General features: G+C 31.1%; 2 protein-coding genes and 1 long non-coding RNA gene across 18 annotated transcripts in view; 1 reads left to right on the top strand and 2 right to left on the bottom strand.

Moving 5' to 3' along the window:
- The window catches only part of LOC127698610 (mitochondrial import inner membrane translocase subunit TIM50-C-like), a 323025-nt gene that overhangs the window by 191335 nt on the left and 109845 nt on the right, over positions 1-21845 (bottom strand). The gene's annotated exons all lie outside the window — the stretch shown is intronic.
- The window catches only part of LOC127698629 (uncharacterized), a 134975-nt gene that overhangs the window by 52072 nt on the left and 61058 nt on the right, over positions 1-21845 (top strand). For 5 of the 7 annotated variants that reach the window (XR_007980917.1, XR_007980918.1, XR_007980913.1 and 2 more), the window contains 2 exons: positions 628-666; positions 10136-10285. This is a non-coding gene — a long non-coding RNA (uncharacterized LOC127698629). Of the gene's footprint in view, positions 1-627; positions 667-6888; positions 6952-10135; positions 10286-21845 lie in introns of all 7 variants that reach the window. The other 2 variants (XR_007980916.1, XR_007980914.1) reach the window with 2 other exon arrangements.
- The window catches only part of LOC127698602 (delta-like protein D), an 84149-nt gene that overhangs the window by 38357 nt on the left and 23947 nt on the right, over positions 1-21845 (bottom strand). For 2 of the 5 annotated variants that reach the window (XM_052202136.1, XM_052202138.1), the window contains exon 2: positions 7570-7598. The gene's annotated coding sequence lies outside the window, so the exon portion shown is untranslated. Of the gene's footprint in view, positions 1-1858; positions 2155-7569; positions 7599-13331; positions 13569-18174; positions 18193-21845 lie in introns of those variants that run through there. The other 3 variants (XM_052202137.1, XM_052202135.1, XM_052202139.1) reach the window with 3 other exon arrangements.

The raw sequence follows: 21845 nt of genomic DNA, 5'->3' as shown, positions 1-21845 counted from the left end.
TTGACAAAATCTCCAGAACTCAGCCTAGAAAACATAGAGCGCAGATATATTCAACATTAAATATTCATGTCAGATGGTTCATTTGTTATAACAAACATAATGTTAAAAATAGTTTTTGTCTAGGCATGTGCTATATGTTTCTGGACCCAAAATCTTGTTGAAATTTGCATGTGTTTATTGAATTTGGTGGAAAATTAAGATTTAGGTTAATTATAAAGTCATAAAAAGAACACTGATATGTAAATTATCATACAAATATACCTATTTCCTATCAAGTCATTGTCAAGGCTGTAATACATTGTGATAATTGCCATTTAATCCTAATTTGAACATTAAGCCAGAAAAAGGGGCCAAATTGCAACCTAATCGAATACATTCCTTTGTTTGAAAATTGTTGGGATTTTGTGTCACACAGCAGTGCATTGTGCAGCTTATGCATTTCAATCTGAGATACCAATGCAAATAAAGATACTCCTAGGACGGCTGAAAACAATGCCTGAGATATTTTCTAAATAAAACATGATTTATTTTTTCATTGTATATTTTTTAGTTCAATGAAATAAGGTTTAACTGTAATTATGTTGCTTTACTCATTTCAATTTAAAATAAATTATTGATATGTTCCAGGCGAGAAGATGCAGCTAAGGAGATTTAGGAATGGAATAAGTGAGTATTTTTGTTTATTGCCTCAATTCTGTCTGCAGTAAAAAACTGACCAAGTAGAAAGATAATGATGTTAATAATACATGTAAGGCAATAAAATGAGCATGAGATCTAAATAGATTTCCAGGGAATCCTCCATGGCACTTGATTACTACACCTAATTGTTAACAAGATCTAATGTATATATTGATATTCATTCTCTTCATCAATTGTTGTTTACATGCACTTCTTGAAGCAATCAGTCAAGTAAATGATTATATTTACTGATTCAAGATTCTTTTTCCTATTTAATTAAAAAAAACTGCAATAAAGACTGACTGTCCGACAAATATGAATACAGTTAGAATATGAAACATTATTTTAAATGAAATATGACAAATAGATCCTATCAGTTTTGTGCCAGAAATGGGATAATGACAAAGTAAGAGATCTGAGGTCATTGTGCTGGAAGTATAGTATAAATGATGGTTTTTGTACAAAATAGTTTAATCTCTAGTGTGAAATGAAGGCTGTGTATGTGTATTTTTTGTGTTGAATCAAATTTTGAAAAACCTCTCAGCTAGGAAGAAAAACTCGCAAAATCAAAAACACACCCAAGCTATATAAAATGTAATGACAAAATTTTCTTTCAAATTATCCCATTTTAAAAACTTTTATCTAGAAACACAACTATGGCGTTATTTAAAAAAGAAATTTATGATATTTTTGAAGTTAGAAAAGAAGTCAAACAGTTTCTCTCTAAATAGACTTAGCACTCATGGTTTTTGTTAAAGCTGCACATTTAAACCTATTTAAATTGCCAAAAAAGTTAATTTCAGTTACACTGAAGATGTTTATAACTATCACTCTCAGAACACTCAACATTAAACTTACAAAATAAATCCTATGGAGTATGTTTTTATAGAAAGCCACATACCCTGTTTGATAGACAGACAATTTAGTCAACATATTAGACTTCAATGTTTCTAAGTTACCTCTATAAAATAGAAAATTATCTAGAGTAAACACATGTTGTGTGAAGCTATTGATTTGTAAAGTACCCTGCAGGGACATGCCACAGAATATTTTTTGAAAAAATACAGAATCCAGTGATGCTATCTGGCATTCAACTTGTCTTGTGATTATAAAAAAGATTGCAAATGAACTTTTCATATATCTACATTGTCAGGTTACATGCTTAAAGAACTTTACTAACCTTAGAAGTCGAAAAACAAGTCCAACAATACAAGAATCCATTTTATCCACGCTATACTATATTGATGTGGTAACACAACCTTTGTGCCAGCTTCCACTTTTAATTATAACACCTGACTGAAATGTTTTCCCAGGTACGATAATCAATTAAAGGTAGAAAATTCAATAATGTTTATCATAATCAAATGAGTACATTACAACTTATTTACTGTCCCAAGTGTCCAGTAAAACAATGGCTGTATTTTGATCAAGACGGTTTCATAATGTATAAATACATAACTTAAAACTATCCACAAGACTTGATATGTAAAAGCAGTGGAGCCAGGTTTTGTAGCGATATTGATTTTTTAAACAACAGACTGCACAATCTTTTGTTATTGTTGTGAAATGAAGTTGATATTTTTTATAAGAAGTATTTTTCAATGGATAAGAATTTTTACATTTGTTCAGGAAGATAGGATTCGTGAGGTTATTATCCTCAACATTTTTTTATTGTTACCTGATGTTACATAATTACTTCTCCTTATGGATTTTGCTTGCTTTTTCTACCTTGTGTTACACAATGTTGATGTTACCTTAATGAGATTCATTTAATTCCATGGGAACCAAATTTTGTCATTTGGGTAAAAAATTTAGTTCCAAGAATACTTTTAAGTGGCAATACTTTGGGGAATTATAATGGCAGTTAAATTTTTTTATTTTTGCAGGAATCAATAAATTTTGGTCAATTTTCCATTTGCTCTTAGACACAAGAATATATAGCACATGCAAGTACTAACGAGACTATTTACCACAATGTTTATCTATATGAATTACACCTCTCCTGCAATATGTATTTGGTACTTGCATTTGGTCAATATTTCCGCATTCTTTTGTAGGAGAATTGAATTTATGCTATCATTTGACAGCAAATGTTTTCAGTGTTTTCCAGTATGTTAAAATTAAGAATGGAAATGGGGAATGTGTCAAAGAGACAACGACCCGACCATAGAGCAGACAACAGCCGAAGGCCACCAATGGGTCTTCAATGCAGCGAGAAACTCCCGCACCCAGAGGCGTCCTTCAGCTGGCCCCTAAACAAATATGTATACTAGTTCAGTGATAATGGACGTCATACTAAACTCCAAATTATACACAGGAAACTAAATTTAAAAATGATACAAGACTAACAAAGGCCAGAGGCTCCTGACTTGGGACAGGCGCAAAAATGCGGCGGGGTTAAACATGTTTTTTGAGATCTCAACCCTCCCCCTATACCTCTAGCCAATGTAGTAAAAAACAAACGCACAACAGTACGCACAGTAAAACTCAGTATAAGAGTAGTCTGAGTCCGATGTCAGAATAGGAAACAAAAGAAAATAAACAAAATGACAATAATACATAAATAACAACAGACTACTAGCAGTTACTGACATGCCAGCTCCAGACCTCAATTAAACTGATTGAAAGATTATGTCTTCATCATATGAATATCAGGCACAATCCCTCCTGTTAGGGGTTTAGTATTATACCGTCATAAAATATATGAGAAGAACATAACCCGTGTCATGCCAACAACTGATTTTAGAATAAATGTATTTAATTCCGATGCAAAGACCCTATAAGTGAATCAATATTAAAGCCAAAATATGCAATCTTTAATGACCTGACAACAGTATCGTAACTATATCCCTTCTTAATAAGTCTGTTTAAAGGTTTTGTTAGCTTTTGAGGTGAATACTGACATTTTTATACGACTGCAAAAAATTTCGTTGTCGTCTGGCGTCGTCCAGCGTCGTGCGAAGACACATTGGTTTTCGCACTCTAACTTTAGTTTAAGTGAATGGATCTCTATGAAATTTTACCATAAGGTTCAATACCACAAAAGGAAGGTTGGGATTGATTTTGGGGGTTATGGTACCAACAGTTAAGGAATTAGGGGCCAAAAAGGGGCCAAAAATAAGCATTTTGTAACTTCCAGACATAACTTGTGTGTTAGTGTATGGATCTCTCTGACATTGTACCACAAGGTTCCATATCACACAGGGAATGCTGGGATTGAATTTGGGGGTAATTGCCTCAAAATATTAGGAATTAGGGGCCAAAAAAGGGGCAAAAAACAAGCATTTTCTAGTTTCATGACAATAACTTGTGTGTAAGTGTATGGATCTTTCTGAAATTGTACTACAAGGTTCCATATCACAAAGGGAAAGCTGGAATTGAGTTTGGGGGTAATTGCCCAAAACGTTTAGGAATAAGGGGCCAAAAAGGGGCCAAAAATAAGCATTTTTCTAGTTTCCAGACAATAACTTGTGTTCAAGTGTATGGATCTCTCTGAAATTGTACCACAAGGTTCCATATCACACAGGGAATGCTGGGATTGATTTTGGGGGTAATTGCCTCAAAATATTAGGAATTAGGGGCCAAAAAAGGGGCAAAAAACAAGCATTTTTCTAGTTTCATGATAATAACTTGTGTGTAAGTGTATGGATCTTTCTGAAATTGTACTACAAGGTTCCATATCACAAAGGGAAAGCTGGAATTGAGTTGGGGGGTAATTGCCCAAAACGTTTAGGAATAAGGGGCCAAAAAGGGGCCAAAAATAAGCATTTTTCTAGTTTCCAGACAATAACTTGTGTTCAAGTATATTGATCTCTCTGAAATTGTACTGCAAGGTACCATACCACAAAGGGAAGGCTGGGATTGAGTTTGGGGGTGATGAATCATAAGGGGGTTCAAAAAATTTGGGGGGGGGGATTTTTTTTTTTTTTCCTTTTTTTTTTCTTTTAAAATTTTCCATTTTAAGTTGGTTATTTCTGTTTTATATTTAAAAGCAAATAATAATGATATGGTAGGAGATACACACCAAACAGGATGTGTGAATTATTATATAATAAGTATTGTGCAATAGCAAGAAATTTTCAATTGCACAGTATTGCACAATAGCAAGAAATCTTCAATTGCACAGTATTGCTCAATAGCAAGAAATCTTCAATTGCACAGTATTGTGCAATAGCAAGAAATATCCAATAGCACAATATTGCACAATAGCAAGAAATTGTCAATTGTACAGTATTGCGCAATAGCAAGAAATATTCAATTGCACAGTATTGTGCAAAAGAAGATACTTCGTATAAATTGCTTATTTCTTGACCAATTTCAATGGGGTTTTATTCTTGAATTCTTGGGGTTCTTTAATATGCTGATTCTAACCGTGTATTAAGTTTTTGGATTTTGGGCCTCGTTTTTAAATTGGTCCACATTGAGGTCCAAAGGGTACAAAATTAAACTTTGTTTGATTTCATCAAAAATTGAATTATTGGGGTTCTTTGATATGCCAAATCTAACCGTGTATTTAGATTCTTAATTTTTGGTTCCGTTTTCAAATTGGTCTACATTAAGGTCCAAAGGTTACAAAATTAAACTTAGTTTGATTTTAACAAAAATTGAATTCTTAGGGTTCTTTGATATGCTGAATCTAAACATGTATTTAGATTTTTGATTATGGGCCCAGTTTTCAAGTTGGTCCAAATCGGGGTTCAAAATTAAACTTTGTTTGATTTCAACAAAAATTGAATATATGGGGTTCTTTGATATGCTAAATATAACCATGTATTTAGATTTTTGATTTTTGGGCCCCATTATCAACTTTGTCCACATTGAGGTCAAAAGGGTCCAAAATTAAACTTTGTTTGATTTCATCAAAAATTGAATTCTTGGGGTTCTTTGATATGCTGAATCTAACCATGTATTTAGATTTTGGATATTGGACCATAATAGGTGAATGTCCAATTAAAAATTTTTAAGATCTTAGACCACATTCATTCTGTGACAGAAACCTATGCTGTGTCAAATATTTAATCACAATCCAAATTCAGAGCTGTATCAAGCTTGAATGTTGTGTCCATACTTGCCCCAACTGTTCAGGGTTCGACCTCTGCGGTCTTATCAAGCTGCGCCCTGCGAAGCATTTTATTGTGCTTTGTAAAGAAGTATTACCATAAAAGATTGGATGTGAAATACCCGAACGTATAAGATGTCTGCATGTTTATCAAACATACAAAGCTATTAAATATTTTGTTTTAGAGTTATCTTCATGTTCAATTATAGATCACATGATTAATGACAAGACCAAGAACAAAAAGTAACATGATAACTTTGGTAAACTTTATTATATAGACTTAGGAAACAGGAGCTATTAAGTTAATTATGTGCAGTTAATACTAGTTATTCTGTCTGTTCGATATGTCTGTCCATTTTTTTGAAATATCGTTGAATGAACAGACTTATATGAGACAGAGAAAATTACTGGCCAGTAATGTATGTGATAGGAATTTGAAATGGGTAGATATCCTTTGAGTTATGACATCAGTATGATTCAAATACTTTAACATCTTTTAACTTTAACTTTCCTATTTTACTTTAAAATAAAAGGTCAAAAGGGATAATAAGGTCAATTATTTTTCCATAGCAATTTCAGCTTTTAAATTCTTTATCGTAAATCTTTTTGAAATCAATGAACCTTACTAACCAGAACCAGAAAGTTAGTTTTGTATGATGTCTTCTTAACAATAGCTGAGGTTTGGAATTGATAACTTATAAAAGTATTCCATTCAACATTAGACATTGTATGATATTTATCTGTCGTCCCTCTTGTTTAAAAGATTGTTTGATTATCATCTTTGATAAAATCCATTAAAGTTAATTGTGGACTAATGTATTGCCATTATGACCATCAATGTGGTCAATTTTTTACTAATTACTGGTCCCGGGATGTTATAACAATCTGTTGTAGAACATTGAATGATTTTATTGATAGTTTACATTGTAATATAAAGTGATGGATTGTACAGGTTCACTCTAGTACTTTGTCCTGTTATAACAACCCACATCACAGAATCAAATAATAATAGCAAAAATAGCAACATGGAAATCATCACCAACCATGTTGATTTGAAAAACAGCAACTGCATAAAAATGTGTATAAATATTGATCAAATTTCTGAGCTTGTACTTAAAAGACTTATAGAATTTCAAATACAATTTCATCAGCAGAATATGCAAGAAGCAAAGAACTAAAGCTGCAGAAAGTATTAGAAAGTCATTGATTGAAAGGTAATTTTGTAAAGATTATGGTTAAACACCAAGGACCTTTTCTAATATAATAATACAAGATGTACTGGATGAACTTTAGGTAAACAACCACAATGCCACCACAGCCACCTGTATAGAAATTTAAATTATTTTTGAATATTTTGCTGGATTGAAGTACATTTCTGGTCCTGAAATCATTTATTTCTTGATTTTTTTTTTATAAAAAAGGCATATTTCAAAAGTAATACTTCTCATAAAAACAAGGAAGGACAGATTTTTAGTTCTATTTAGACTGGAGGAAGTTTTTATTTATCCATTTTGATGGAAGTTGAGAAATGATTGCTACCATATTTTGATGATTAGACGCTAAGTAGCCTATATCCGTGTATGTTGTTTGTTTTAATACATAGAAAGTAATGAGGCATCATGCTTTCTTTCTCTTAAGTAAACCATTTGCACAAGGATTTAGACTTCTTGACAGAGTTTGAAGTATCCTTGAAAACTAAATCTGGGTTTTAAAATCTGTTGATATAATTTGAGGAAGGATTTAAGGAATCTAACGGTTAATAATCCCAGAAGTGTTCTATCCCTGATCCATGCACTGTGTGAGATCGGTAAAGAAAGAAAGATAAAACTTACTTTTTTATGTGATTCAACATGTTCTTCATCTGCAAAAGAAAAAGATAAATGTAAACAAATTGACGTAATTTTAGAATACAAATGATCAGCAAGTCACTAATGAAAGTGTATTTCAGCTATTTAACCCTTTTCTATGCCGTTAGCCATTAGAATATTAATGAACATACCAGAGCATACATTTGAACTGTCTTTGTTGTGGTGATTTCTTAAGAAGGCAAAGAAGTCATTTGCCTCAGAAGACATTGAGAATAGATAAACATGCTCTTATCCCTGTAGTGCAGTTGTGTCATTTGTCTTTTACAGAAATAATCATAAAGCAATTGCTGTAAAATCCAATTGCAAAAGTTCAGAGAATGATTAACTTATGGCCAAATCATTCTGTCCCTGCATGGCAATCGTAAAGATAATTAACCCTCACCGGTGTCTAATCATTAGGTAATTTGAAGAAAAATGGATTGGTCTTTTGATTCAGACAAAGTATTCGTAAAATTTTGATAGAAAGCCAAATATAAAAAAATAACTTTTGACTGAGAAAGAAAGCTGAAATTTCTAGAAAATGTTTTATGTATTTATTGGACCCAAAATATGTTGTTTCAGCTCATCCTATTTTTTTTGTCGTCCCTGTAGATCTCTTGTCAGTATGACTTTGTTAGACTTTTCACAGAGTTTTTTTAACATCTTCCCTGAAACTATCAAGTGAATTTAAACCAAGGGTTCAATTGTCATTTAAAAGTTGTAAGTAAAACAAAACACACTCTTTCAACATGATTTATTAATTTTTCAGATTTCTTATTTTTGTTGTACTTTTAAAAGTTAAATTTTTTTCATTTTCTTATGAACATTTATTAAGCCTTTTTTCAACATGTATAACACATTTCTTACTTGGCTGCTATGAACATTTTGGTCCATTTGGATATTGTGGGATAGATAGAGAATGAATATTAGTATGTTATGACCTTATGTATTCAAGGTTATAAAATTGTATAGAAAGTAGAGAAAAAGTGATGTATTAGCTGTTTTATTTGATAAAAGTTACTTTGCTGTCAATCCTTATGTTTAATTTAGCTTTCATATTAAGATTCTATCTATTGAAACAGGTAACTTCTTGAATAACATTATAAAATTTATGTTCGCAATTATTTTTACTGGATAGAATTCCCAGGGTATATTTTATATGAACAAAGATGCACAAATTGAAATTTAAATGTCTATAAATTTTGAGAGGTGTCCTGTTTAGTTCAGTTTCCCACCCATTACTTTGTATAATATGAGATAAAATAAATCACCATTAAATGGAATTAAAAGTTAAACTTCCCTCTTCACAAGATATGTGCGAGACCAAGTACGTAAATGGCATTGTTTGTCTAAAGTCTGTTGATCAGAGCCTTTGTTTATAAATTGAGTGACCTGATATTTTAGGAATTTTATTCACAGCATGTTCAATCAGTGTTGGTAAAATAAATGGTCAATAGTTAAGTTTTCTAGACCTGAAATTTGTTTGCTTAAGATTTTGAGTCGATCAGATTGTCACCCACTTACTGGGTAAAGATTTTAAAGGAAGGATATATTTTATTTAATCTTTGTTGAGATTTCAGGAAATTGTATAGGACAAGTGTATCCTAAGTTCCTTTTAACTAATAGAGTTACAAAAACCTCCTAAAAAGTTCAAATTTGCATCTCATTATCCACAAGTTAATTCACACAAAATGTAAATTAATGTCCTATTTAAATGATTAATCTTGTTTTCAATGCAGTTGCAATTTTTTTGTAATAGCATTAATTGTAGGTGGACATTTAAAGGGTCTTCCTCTCTTAAAGGTTTAAATAATGAGGTTTTTCATTCACATGATAACAAAAAGTTTCTAAAAAGAAAAATGTGTTAATGATAATTTATGTTAGCCAGTTCATTGACAGGTTGAGAGTATATGGTTAAACTTGTGTGTCTCAATACTCTTTCATTGTATTTTCTGAAGGAATATCTGAATTTATGGGAGATTATCTTATGAATCTGTGAGGGTTATCAGATTTTATGCATATTGATATCCTAAAAATATCTACTGGTAGTTTCAATTTAAGGTCAACAAGCAGCTGATGATTTCACATAAGGAAAGCATTGATGTTGTCTGCTCATGATTTCTGCAGTATAGAATTTAAGAAAATAGTTATGTTCAAATGTTGCAAACTTCAATTTCTGCAGAGATTTTTGGTTGGAATTTATAAAAAAAAACCTCAATGACTACTCTGATATTGTAACAGGAATAATAACCATACTGAATACTTCTATACCAATTTATTTCACAGAAAAGTAAGGAAAACATGTATTTACAAATACTAGACAATGTGATGTTTAAATAACATGCAACATAGCTATTTGACAGTCTGGACTATTAAGTCTAAATGTCAAATGGACCAGGTACACTGTTATGTAATTTAATGAATTCTGTTTCTTTCAATTCCCTTTCCAATAGTATTAAGAATAATTCTTTTCTGATAAAGAACTTTCTTGCATGCAAAACAATAATAAACTGGTTAAGAAGATTGAAAACATTTTGTCTTGTGATTTCAGATTGACATGGAGTTATAGGAGTGATGTATTGACTTTGTCATGAGAAAGGGAATTATAGAGTCTACAATCAATCCGCAGACTAATAAGATCTGAAACAAAAGACTTCTGAAGACATGACATCCATTCATTGCTATTGATGTAATGTTTCAGGTATAGTAGATAGTCATCTTGTAAACACCCTCCATGCACCAAGTAAACTTGTAAACACATGTTACATGGATGTACTGAACTCCTCAAGTACCATATAGTACATGTAGTTTTAATATGCTCAAGAACCATTATAACATTTGACAGAGAGAACATGGTGATGTAATGAAATCTTTTGAAAACATAGTTTTCTCTCGTCTTGATACTTCTCTGGAATTGGATGTCTTTGAAATATTGATCAGACAATTTTTTATGCCCCCACCACAGCAGAGGGCTTCAAGTTTTATCCTTGTCTGTACGTCCATCTGTCCGTCTGTACATCCTAAAATTAGTTTCTGTTCTCTAACTTTAATTTGACTCAACCAAATGTTATAAAACTTATACACAATGCTTATTACCATTTTATTACCAAATTTGGGTGGAGTCACTTTCACCGATCTCAAGTTATGTCCCTTTCTAAATGGAAAAATTGCTAAATTTGCTGTTTCGGCACTCTAACTTTAGTTTGCCTCAACCAAATGTTATGAAACTTATTCACAATTCTTATTACCACCAAACACGGATCAAGTTCTTTGTTTATGTCCCTTTGTGAATTAATACATTGCAGAATTTGCCGAATATTTACAAGCAGGGGCATCTGTGTCCCATGGACACATTCTTCATTTATTTTAGAAACTTACAAGAATTTTTGGATATGAAATTGTTATTTACTGACAAATTGGGAGATAAATAGGAGATAAATAGGGAAGGGTACTTACAGTAATAGTTATTAGGCAAGAATAAGTTTTCATTTTAAGAATATATTTTACTATTGTACAAAGCCTACAAAACTCCTTTATTGTTACACCTAGTACACACATATATATGACTACTAAAAATTTATTAAAAAATTAATCAAAATGTCTTAGTAGAAGTTTTTTAATTAAATTTTTCAATTACTGCACCAGGTATACTTTAAAAAGTGACAAACAGTTACATAAGAGGCTGTCATAATTCAGGTCAACAACATTATAACAGGTGACTAACAGTTAACATACAAGTCGAGGAGGAAACATCAATATTTACAGTTAAATGCATCTGCAATATACTCTGCCATGCTAATGCTGCACAGAATATAAATCATCAATATTATTTATCAAACACATTTGTATTTCCTGATTTTCATTGCTTGATCAATAATCTTGAATATTAATTGAGTTTGGCTATGTTTGGGAGTTGATACACTGACCCTATAAATATGTATTTTTTTGCCTGGTTCCATCCAACCATGATCTACTTACCTGTCAGATGTTCACAAGAAATTTTCACTCAATTTCACTGCACAACCTTTTTAATGTCTATAGATTTGTTCATAATTTTATGCATCATTTAAATGTTTATAAATTGATCTGATCTTATGGTGAACTTACCCTTGTTAAATTTCATTATTTATTCATGGCCAAATTGTATTATTTTTATGCTTTGATGTTTATTGTTTATCGATATTCATTTTGATGTGTTTATTTTGGAACTAAATATTTCAACAGAAGGGTATTTGGCCATTATCTGTTTGCTTTTAGCCATTTGTCCATTCTTATCAATTGATTTTAGAAGCAAGTTATGTTGAATTGCTGTAAGCCATTTAGACCACAAGAGAGAAAAAAAAGCTATGTAGAAATCAATTTTTCGGGAATAACTTTTTTCTAATGTGTAACCAGGTAGAAACAGTTTACCTGGAGATGACAGCAATATCATATGACAGCTCTGATCATCTGAAACAACTGAACATTTAGATGCCTCATTGAATTTCAAGTGTATTATTGTCTCATGCCAATTGATTCCTTTGTATTTATAGTTTTTGGAGAAACCCATTTATATTGCTTAATTAGAAGTCTGAAATATTTTGTGTAAATCTCTGTGGTATTTTGATTATTTGCATTTCTAGGAATTTGCTGATTTCAGATAGTGATTCAGTCATAGAACAAACACTAGGAAAAGAGGTTTAAGTCTAAACACCACTTAAAGATGCAGATATTGTGATTTTATATTTTAGGTGTTTCAGAAAAATTGCTATTTTAATATAATTCAGGATGGTACTAGCTACTTTGATATCATTCTGAGAATACAGCAGATTTTCGTGACAATTAGTGATTTATATATTCAGTTTCCTTCTAGTGTAAAACTTGTACTAAAACAAGTCAATCATAGGCCTTCAGTGATTTATTTTCCATGTTATATTTATTACTGAAAATTTATAACTAATAAATTGCTTCATCATTAATAGTTGGTTAACATTATAAAAATCCATGTGCTATTTACCAATGGATACAAGCATGGAAATAATCAATCAATCAGAAACAAGGTGTTTTCAAGAGTTATGTCCCCTCTTATTTTCTGAATGGCTCTAATATGACAGGTTTTTAATTTCAAAAAGTCAAGCATCTACTGTATTATGAAGAATTTGATAATCTATACAACTTTTGCAATTTATATGAGCTTCAATACTCCTTGTTCAAATAATTTGTTAATTTTGTTTTCTCATTATTCTATATCTGTTATTCATTTTACCTAACAATTTATAAGAGTAAAGTAGTTATTGAAGTTGAGACTTCTGAGCCTCAGGGTCGAGACTTGAATAATAATTGTATTTGAGTACACTCAATTTCTTTTTTTTAAATTTTTATGGGGAAAATTGTTATTTGAGATGGAAATTATATAGTCACTCCTAAAATTTAATAAATATTTCAAATATTTGCTAGTTAGTAACTAAAGTGCATTAAATTGTTTGTTTTTAAAAGATAAGACATTATTAATTGTTTAAACATAATGGATCTTTAACAGATAGAATGCTATTTACTTTATTATTTAAATTATGAAGTAATAATTATTATGAATAAAACACCAGACATACTTATTTCATTCTGTAGGTATATTTTTCTTTTGTGGTCTTTAAGAGGATACAAAAATATTTAAAGATGATTTCATAGTTAATGAAAATTATTAATACATTATAGACCTTTGAATGCTAAATATTTTACATGAATAATTCAAATATTAAAAAAATTCTTACCATTTAGTCCTAGGTGTATCCAGTACATTCCAATTAGGTACTCAATATAAAAAGTCCACACTAGTTTCAAATTAGTCCATGAGAAAAAAATATTGTGTCATAAAATATATTTCCTCATTTGTTTTAAAGGTAAATGAAATATAATTAATTTACCTGGTAAAAACATCCATTATTACATGTATTACGGTCTTATGAATTGTCAACTTTGACCTTGCATTTAGCTCATCAAGTGTCTCAAGACCGTGGGAAAACTTTCAAGCTTAAATATTGATATAAAAATTAAGTGACATCACTTTATTGTTGATAAACTTTTACCTGTAAAATATACCTGTCGTTCCTTTAAGGTAATACTACTATCAGTATAAAATATCTTATAATGAGTTTTCATGGTTTATTATCACTTTCATTCTAAGATCTGTAACAATCATCACTTGAGGGGTCAGAATAATCGAATCGGAGAGAACAGGAAAGATGATGGGACAGTTACTTTTTATGGTAATCTACCCACTGATCATTATCTTCTTGAATTTGCATTCTGTTTTCAATAAAACAGTATATTTATTGAGCTATTCTAAAGTTTAGAACCTATCATCTTTAAATCAGTTAATATAGGGTCTGTTCAATGGAGTGATGATGGATCTACCTGACTACTGCTCTATTCAAATTAAACATCCATCAATTGTTGTGGGTCCTCTTTTATAGTTAAATAGCATCATAATCGGTAGGGGTTAATATGTATTTCTTATCATGTCTTAATATCAAAGAATTCATAGGAAAAGGTGCTGACATCGCTATATTTCAGATGAGTGAAGAAATCCCTGATGGAAATAGCTTAGTCATATTTTGATCTTGTGTTTTTACATTAACCCTCTAAGTGGAGGTAAATGCATGAAACAGAACATCAGTCATGGTATTATTGCAAATTACCCATATTTGTTTGAGGTGGTAGCCAAGGGTCTGATATGGGTAGATGTGAAAGATACAGAGTTTAAATTATAAAAGAGTGGTTTTATTTGGGGGGGTCCAAAGTAAAAAGTAAAAAAACTGACTTATGGTAATGTAGGATGGATGGACAGGCAGGTGGGGAAAAGAAAGAAACCTAATTTGTGTAATGAAATCCTCCTTCAGTTTTCCATCCAGATCCTTAATCTTCACATATAGGTTGCACACATGTTGAAGTTGTGCATCTGATATGATTGAATTGTTTGAGGAATGTCAAGACTAGGGAACTTAGTCACTTTCAGCACTATTTACAGTTTTCAACCAGAATCCCTGAACTTCATAGAAAGATTGTACAACTGTTGAAATTGTGGATCTGCTATTATGGAATTGTTTCGGGAGTTTTTCACCATTTTTTCAAAAGCAGGGTCAAATTTGTGTAAACAACTCCTACTACGGTTTCAATCTGGATCCCTGGAACATTGCAGAATCATTGCACATATATCGCAGTTTTGCACATGCTATTATAGAATTGTTTGTGGATCTGACCTTATTCAGCCATTTGAATATTTGATATAATTTATCTCATTCAAAATTTAAATTTTTTTTATGCCCCATTTATGGGCATTATGTTTTTTTCAGTCTGTGTGTCCTTTCGTCTGTTCGTTTGTCTGTTCCTCCGTCCTTCCATCTGTCCCGCTTCAGGTTAAAGTTTTTGGTTAAGGTAGTTTTTGATGAAGTTGAAGTCCAATCAACTTGAAACTTAGTACACATGTTCCCTATGATATGATCTTTCTAATTTTAATGCCAAATTAGAGTTGTGACCCCAATTTCACGGTCCACTGAACATAGAAAATGATAGTGCGAGTTGGGCATCCGTGTACTATGGACACATTCTTGTTTTTAATGTTTACTTTCCCCGATGTGGTAAAAAAATTTCAGAACTTTAGTAGATGACAAGTTGAAAATTTCTAAGTGATTGAAAATCATACTTTTACATAGAATCAAATTATTTTGTCAAGTCTCTTACTGTGTCCAGCACGTTTCTGTGTCCACCCTTAAAGGTATCAAGCACAGTAATTGTGTGGACATTGGTTTTTATAAACTCTCCCAGGAATTCAGTGTTCTCATATTATTTCCATTGTTACCTGCTGCATTAGTAAATAAAGGCCCTATACTTAAAATTTTGTATTGAGATTTATTCCCTATATGTATCTTACTTATACAATTTGTAGTTTTGCATTATAATATAGTGTAGTAAAAATTAACCTCTGAACCAAAACAGTATTGTCATTTTTATCTAGTTACATTATTTGATCTTTTCTTTTGAAGATTTTATGGGATCCACTATTTTCTAATGAAGTTGTTTTTATAGTAAGAGTACAGTTAAATACATATCATAGAATTATCATTAAGAATGTTTTGTTTTTATCATTGCTTAGGGGATTATTTTAATAAGACCAAGTTACCAACATAAATCACGATTCAGTCACAGTTTGAAAAAGTTGTATAAAGGATAAAAAAAGACGGTTTATATCCTCATTGTGAAAAATTTTCCCATACCTTGTGATTGTATGATAAATATTACGGGTTAACTCCTGTATAATCACAAAGCAAGAAATATTGAATGAGAAGCCGACAAGTATTTTAAATGAAGACCATAGTTTTTACATTCAGACCTGTTGATATGGCTTATTGTTTAATTGAGTTGTCCCTGACAGATGTAATAAAAAAATATCATTTAATTTTAATACAACTGATTCATTTGTTAATCAAGACTAGGAAAGGGTCAAGTAAGCTTCATTGTTCAGTATTTTAGGATGAATTTCTCACTAAAACATGTAAATCCGTTTTGACTTTGATATCTGGCACCAGTTTATACCAGGTGTTGGCATATCTTTGAAAGTATCCATGAACCTTATCTATATATAATACTAGAATAAATAGGACTTATATTTTCAGCTCAGAGTGTGGAAACGTGTGGCTCTGCTGTTCACATGGATATTTTCATGTAGTATATTTTTTCATATCCTGCATTCAAAGTAAAACTACAAATATTCATGACACAGCAGAGATATTGTGTCAGGCTACACACATTCATGACACAGCAGAGATAGTGTGTCAGGCTACACACATTCATGACACAGAAGAGATATTGTGTCAGGCTACACACATTCATGACACAGCAGAGATATTGTGTCAGGCTACACACATTCATGACACAGCAGAGATAGTGTGTCAGGCTACACACATTCATGACACAGGAGATAGTGTGTCAGGCTACACACATTCATGACACAGCAGAGATAGTGTGTCAGGCTTCAAACATTCATGACACAGCAGAGATAATGTGTCAGGCTACACACATTCATGACACAGAAGAGATATTGTGTCAGGCTACACACATTCATGACACAGCAGAGATATTGTGTCAGGCTACACACATTCATACACAAAAGTAGGCAAAATCATTGGGGCAGTTTTCAATTGAATTTAACAAAAATACCAAAAGCTTACTCCAAGAAGAACAGGCCAAAGTATTTTATGAATATTTTCAACAAAACACTTTAGCCCTTTTGGACATGCATATCTTCCATTTACATTGCATTTACTGGGAAGGCTAAGCAATTTCATAAAAATGAGCAATGCCCAAAATTCAGATGATCCAAATTTAAACAGTGAAAGCACATCAAACCAAAAGAACAAAATACAATTTTGTATTTGGCTCACTGCAGCGAGACAATTTATTTACTTGAATTTTTTATTAAGCATTAAGTAAATATTTATTCTTTTCTGAAGAATTCGAGTGCAGTTTTGTTACATCATACTAGATTCTTATCACTTCATAAAACAGTCACAGATGCATGTGATTATTAAATTTTAATGAAATAAGATAAAAATGATATAGAAGACTTATCAAATATTTTTATCATATGATGACAGACATGCCTTGTATCTTAAAGGGGAGATGAGATATGATTGAGGAGAACTAGGAGGAATCTTTGGATACGATTAGTGAAACTTTCAGGACAGTTGATTTGACATTCATAAGATGTCAGATAATGACTCAGATTCATGTTTCACCAAAGATATTGACAGTAACTACCAATATTAAACCCTATACAAAACATGCAATTTAGGACCAGTCATAAGTTATACAACCTTTTGTGAAATTAGCACCAGATTTTATGATGAAGTCTTTTATGCTGAAATAAAGCCTTTGTTTATTTGTCAAAAAGTTCAGTTTGAAAACTTTATGTTAACAAATTATGGCAATACTATTCATAATGCAAATTTTCCAGAATTATAGTGAAGTAAGATAAAATTTGGTATTAAAATCGAATAATTACATAAGGAAAACTAATTTAATTGTTATGTTAAATGAAATGATACAGATTTACACCAAAACTCATACAGGTGTTGTCTAATTTGCTTGGATAAAACTCAGGTGAATTTGAGGTAAAGTCACCAAAGCAGACTGTTTCATCTTAGCCATTTTGAATCTCAACACCTAACAAATGTTTGAATGGCTTGGGGTAAAATTCAAATTAAACTAACCAGTGTATTAAATAATTAGTTCTATAAGTTTAAGTGTAATGTTCAGTATTGGTTGGGAAAAACATTACAATTATCAATTATTATTATTTATAGTGGCAGGCAATTTTCATTTTTTTAAATTGGTCTTTTTTTTAATGAGTTGCGAATTTCACAAAAGCCAATAATGAAAATACTACTACTTGAATGATTCTTTCTTAACCTTGTGACCCTGTCCTTATTCTAAGGTCATATCATACTTAGTTCAACAACAATTTATAACATTGATTGTTTGAAAAGCAATGGTTTTCTAGTATCATTTTATGTTATATTACATAGGTAATAAGTTTATAAATATGTACTTTCCTACCTTGTTTTTATCAATTCATCCTCTAGAGAAATCCACATTATAATAGTAAATAAGGCTAATAGCTCAAACTGATCAATTTTTTAGTCTTTCAATTTAAAAACCCAAACAAATACAATATTGAGAATAATTGATGAATGGATGTTTGTTTATGGAGTATGGCTCATTGTATTGTGGAATGTAGCGTTAAAAACTGATTCAGGCCTAAAATGGTCGGGAGTAAGAGAAAGAAAATCACTTTGAATAATGATTAATGATAGAATAAAGGTACGTTTGGATAAAACAAAGGTGTGTTTGATTATTGATCAAGGTAATACAGGTGCTTCATGACAAAGTTTTTGTTAACAGATATCAGATCTAATATAAACACAGAAAGGTGAAAAAATATTTAAGGAAACATGTGACCACCTGTGAAGTTATGGGCCTTATTTATAATTAGATACCATGGGGTTAAAGTCAAGTTTATATATTTATTCATAATGGTATAATAGTTTCATTTGATGCCAAATTGATGTTTCATCCTTGTGGAACTTGCAATGATTGCCAGACTAATTTATATACAGAAAAGCTAATAACAGATATCAAAAGTTGGTCACATCTTCTTGTGTAACTCTGAAATAAGCACAGTATACCTGTAAAACCCCTAAAGTGAAAAATTAAGTCAGTGCCCTCCTATTACACAACAAAATTATGCCATACAAAGTACTTTCTTATTTCACTAATGATAGAGACAGTTTTTGAACACTTAACTGCACATTATCATAGAAGTAATATGCAAATATGATAATATCTTCACTTTGAGGCAATAGGAAAAAAACAATGGATGCTCACTAAAACGAATTCATCCGTGTGTAATTTAACCTATTTTTTCTGCTGAAGATGGTGACATTTATCAAATATGTCATATTAAGATTTCCAGAATGAAAGCCATTATTCAAAATACTGTAAGTGGTGTGTTTTTATTTCAAGATTTCTAAGGGCAAACCTGTTTGCAAGTTTCAATTTTCATGTTCGCTATTCTCTCATTTTGATCTTCCTTCCAAGTCAATTATACACTGGGATTTTTTCCTGATTTTATCTTAATTGTAAACCTAGAGATATTTAACTCCTCACGGAAATAATCAACTTTACAGTAAAAATTCAGTTATGAAAATAGCATCAACTTAGCATATGACCTTTGTATGTTCTAATAGTAAAGCACAAAGAAGTACTGGGAATTGAAAAAAAGGTACACGAATCATCAGCTAATGAAAAATATTTGATTTCATTATCTACAAAAAGAGAAATATAGTTTTGTTTCTGCTACAGTTTCTCAATCCTTGTGACTTCTTTCAAAAAATTGGTGGTACTGAATATTTTGTGTATCTTTTATCCATAAAAATAAAAGCTTTTACTTGTTGTTCAGAATGTAACAGATAAAAAGCTTTTTTTGGATTTGAATTATTAAAGATAGTAATTACAGCATATGCTTTTGATTACCATCTTAAAACTAGTTAAGATTTGAGAGTGCAATCATCATGTCAGTCAGTTACTTATTTATTGCTGGATAAAAATTCTTATTTGCATGCTTGTAGACAATTGACATATCTTAAAAGATAAAACTAAAAAAGAAATGCATTCTTGCAGTTGTCCTCGAATCATAACAAATACAGAAAGCTACTGCAGCTCATAGTGTGTTTGTCCCATAATCAATACTCTACTTAATCTATAAGCAATTAGCAGTACATACAGTGGTGAGCAAATAATAAAACCATCCATTCTGTAGCAGCTTATGTTGTTCCATTATCAATACTCCAGCCAGACTTTCGCAACTAACAGTACAGTGGTCGCCTTATAACACTAACCATCCAACAGCTGATAGTTCAACAGTCACATTTTATTAATCATTTTACAGCAGCTTACAATGCAGTTGACACCTTGTTTTAACAGTGACTATGTCACAGCAGCTAATAGGTCATTAGTTTTCTTTTCACCAACCATTTGAAAGCAGTTTACAGTTTAGTGATCTTATAATAATTTTGCAACAAGTTATAGCAGTAAAATGACCAAAACCATTCTTCATCAACATACAGTGCAATGGTCCCTTTATAATAACATTAACCTTTCTACATGGACAAATAATACATAAGCTTTCTTTAATATAATTGTAAAATCATCTATTCTACACTAGTTTAACCTTGTATGGATAAGAATGAATAAAGGAGATGTGAATGTAATATCTTCGATTATTCAGGGAATGTACCACACAAACCTTCACGACAATCAATTATTACATAATGTTGCTACAGCAATTCAAATGGAATTTTTATAATTATTATTTAAATACTATCTGAATAATCAAGTCTTGATCCAATCGTTTATGAGGAACACATCAATGAGACAACAACCCAGTGACAAAAACAATCAAAAGACATCTAGAGGGCAACATACAGTCATTTACAAACTTTGTGAATTCATTACAAACAGTAGCAAAAAAATAAAAAAACAACAATGAATTTATAGGTATAAGATAGAACATTTTTACTATTATAAATTTTCTCACGATTGAGTAATAGAAAATGCTATCAGTATATTTGTTGGGGGAACTGTCAATTGATTCTTCAGAAATATTTATGATCATCATTAAAAAGTGATAAATTTCAGACTGAGAACTTTACTGCAGAAAAAATGAAGTGAAATCTGTTCAAACAAAAGATAGGATGCTAGCTATCAGTTGTTGACAGTCATAATATTGCTTCACTGACAGAGGGGTCTGGCAGAATACTTTAGATAATGTCAAACTTTGCCAATTTGGGTACACTGACACAGTAAATAGACTCTATCAATTTCATAATATAACCAAGGCAGTTTTTTGTATTGATTGATTGCTTTACCCTCAAACATCCTTATCATCCTTCTTTAGGATGGTTTGGTAACTTCAGAATTTCTTCAAAAAGGAATGAAGGTTATCTTTATTACATCTAAATGATCTTTTCTTTGTTATCTATTTACTCCTAACCCCACATCTTTGTTGTACTAATGTACTACAGTGAAATTTGTATTTTATTTTCTTAGTGTTGCCAAGTTTCAACTTATCACAAAAGTTAGATTCCCTTTCTCTCATTATTTTTTAAGATATTGCTATGAGATATATCTTATCATTTCAAATTGATGCATTAGAGTTTTTACATTTCTGAAGTCTGTAAAATTAATAGTTACTATTAGAATTAAATGATAAGATGTGCAAAGGCATAAGTTAACTTCTTTTTTTTCAAGATTATATTGTGATTCTTTCAGAGAATTAACCACATTAGGGAAATGATATAAAGTATTTTAACAATTGTGTATTTTGAAGGTTTTTTTTCACATATTTAATATGCATATTACAATAAAGAAAACAAAAGCTTCATAATCATTAATTGATGAGCCGGTTAAGAAAAATGCTTTCAGAGAAAATAAGTTAATTTCCTATGGAAATGATTGACCCAGTCAAGTTGAATATTAATTAACCCCACAAAGGCACTTGAAGCATAGAAATAACCCTATTCCAACCTTATTCCTTTGACAGTTATATAAAATGATGTTTCTTTATTATTTAATCTCATTTCTTGTTTTTGCTCATAATTGTTTCAGCAGCTTAAGGTAAGATGGAAAATTAAAGGGAGGTACATGTAAGCTATGGTTACTCTAAGATT

Source organism: Mytilus californianus, unplaced genomic scaffold (assembly GCF_021869535.1).
Source record: "Mytilus californianus isolate M0D057914Y unplaced genomic scaffold, xbMytCali1.0.p SCAF_4, whole genome shotgun sequence".
NCBI lineage: Eukaryota > Metazoa > Mollusca > Bivalvia > Mytilida > Mytilidae > Mytilus > Mytilus californianus.
The sequence above is the reverse complement of the archived record's forward strand: the minus strand, read 5'-3'. Positions and strand labels throughout refer to the sequence as shown.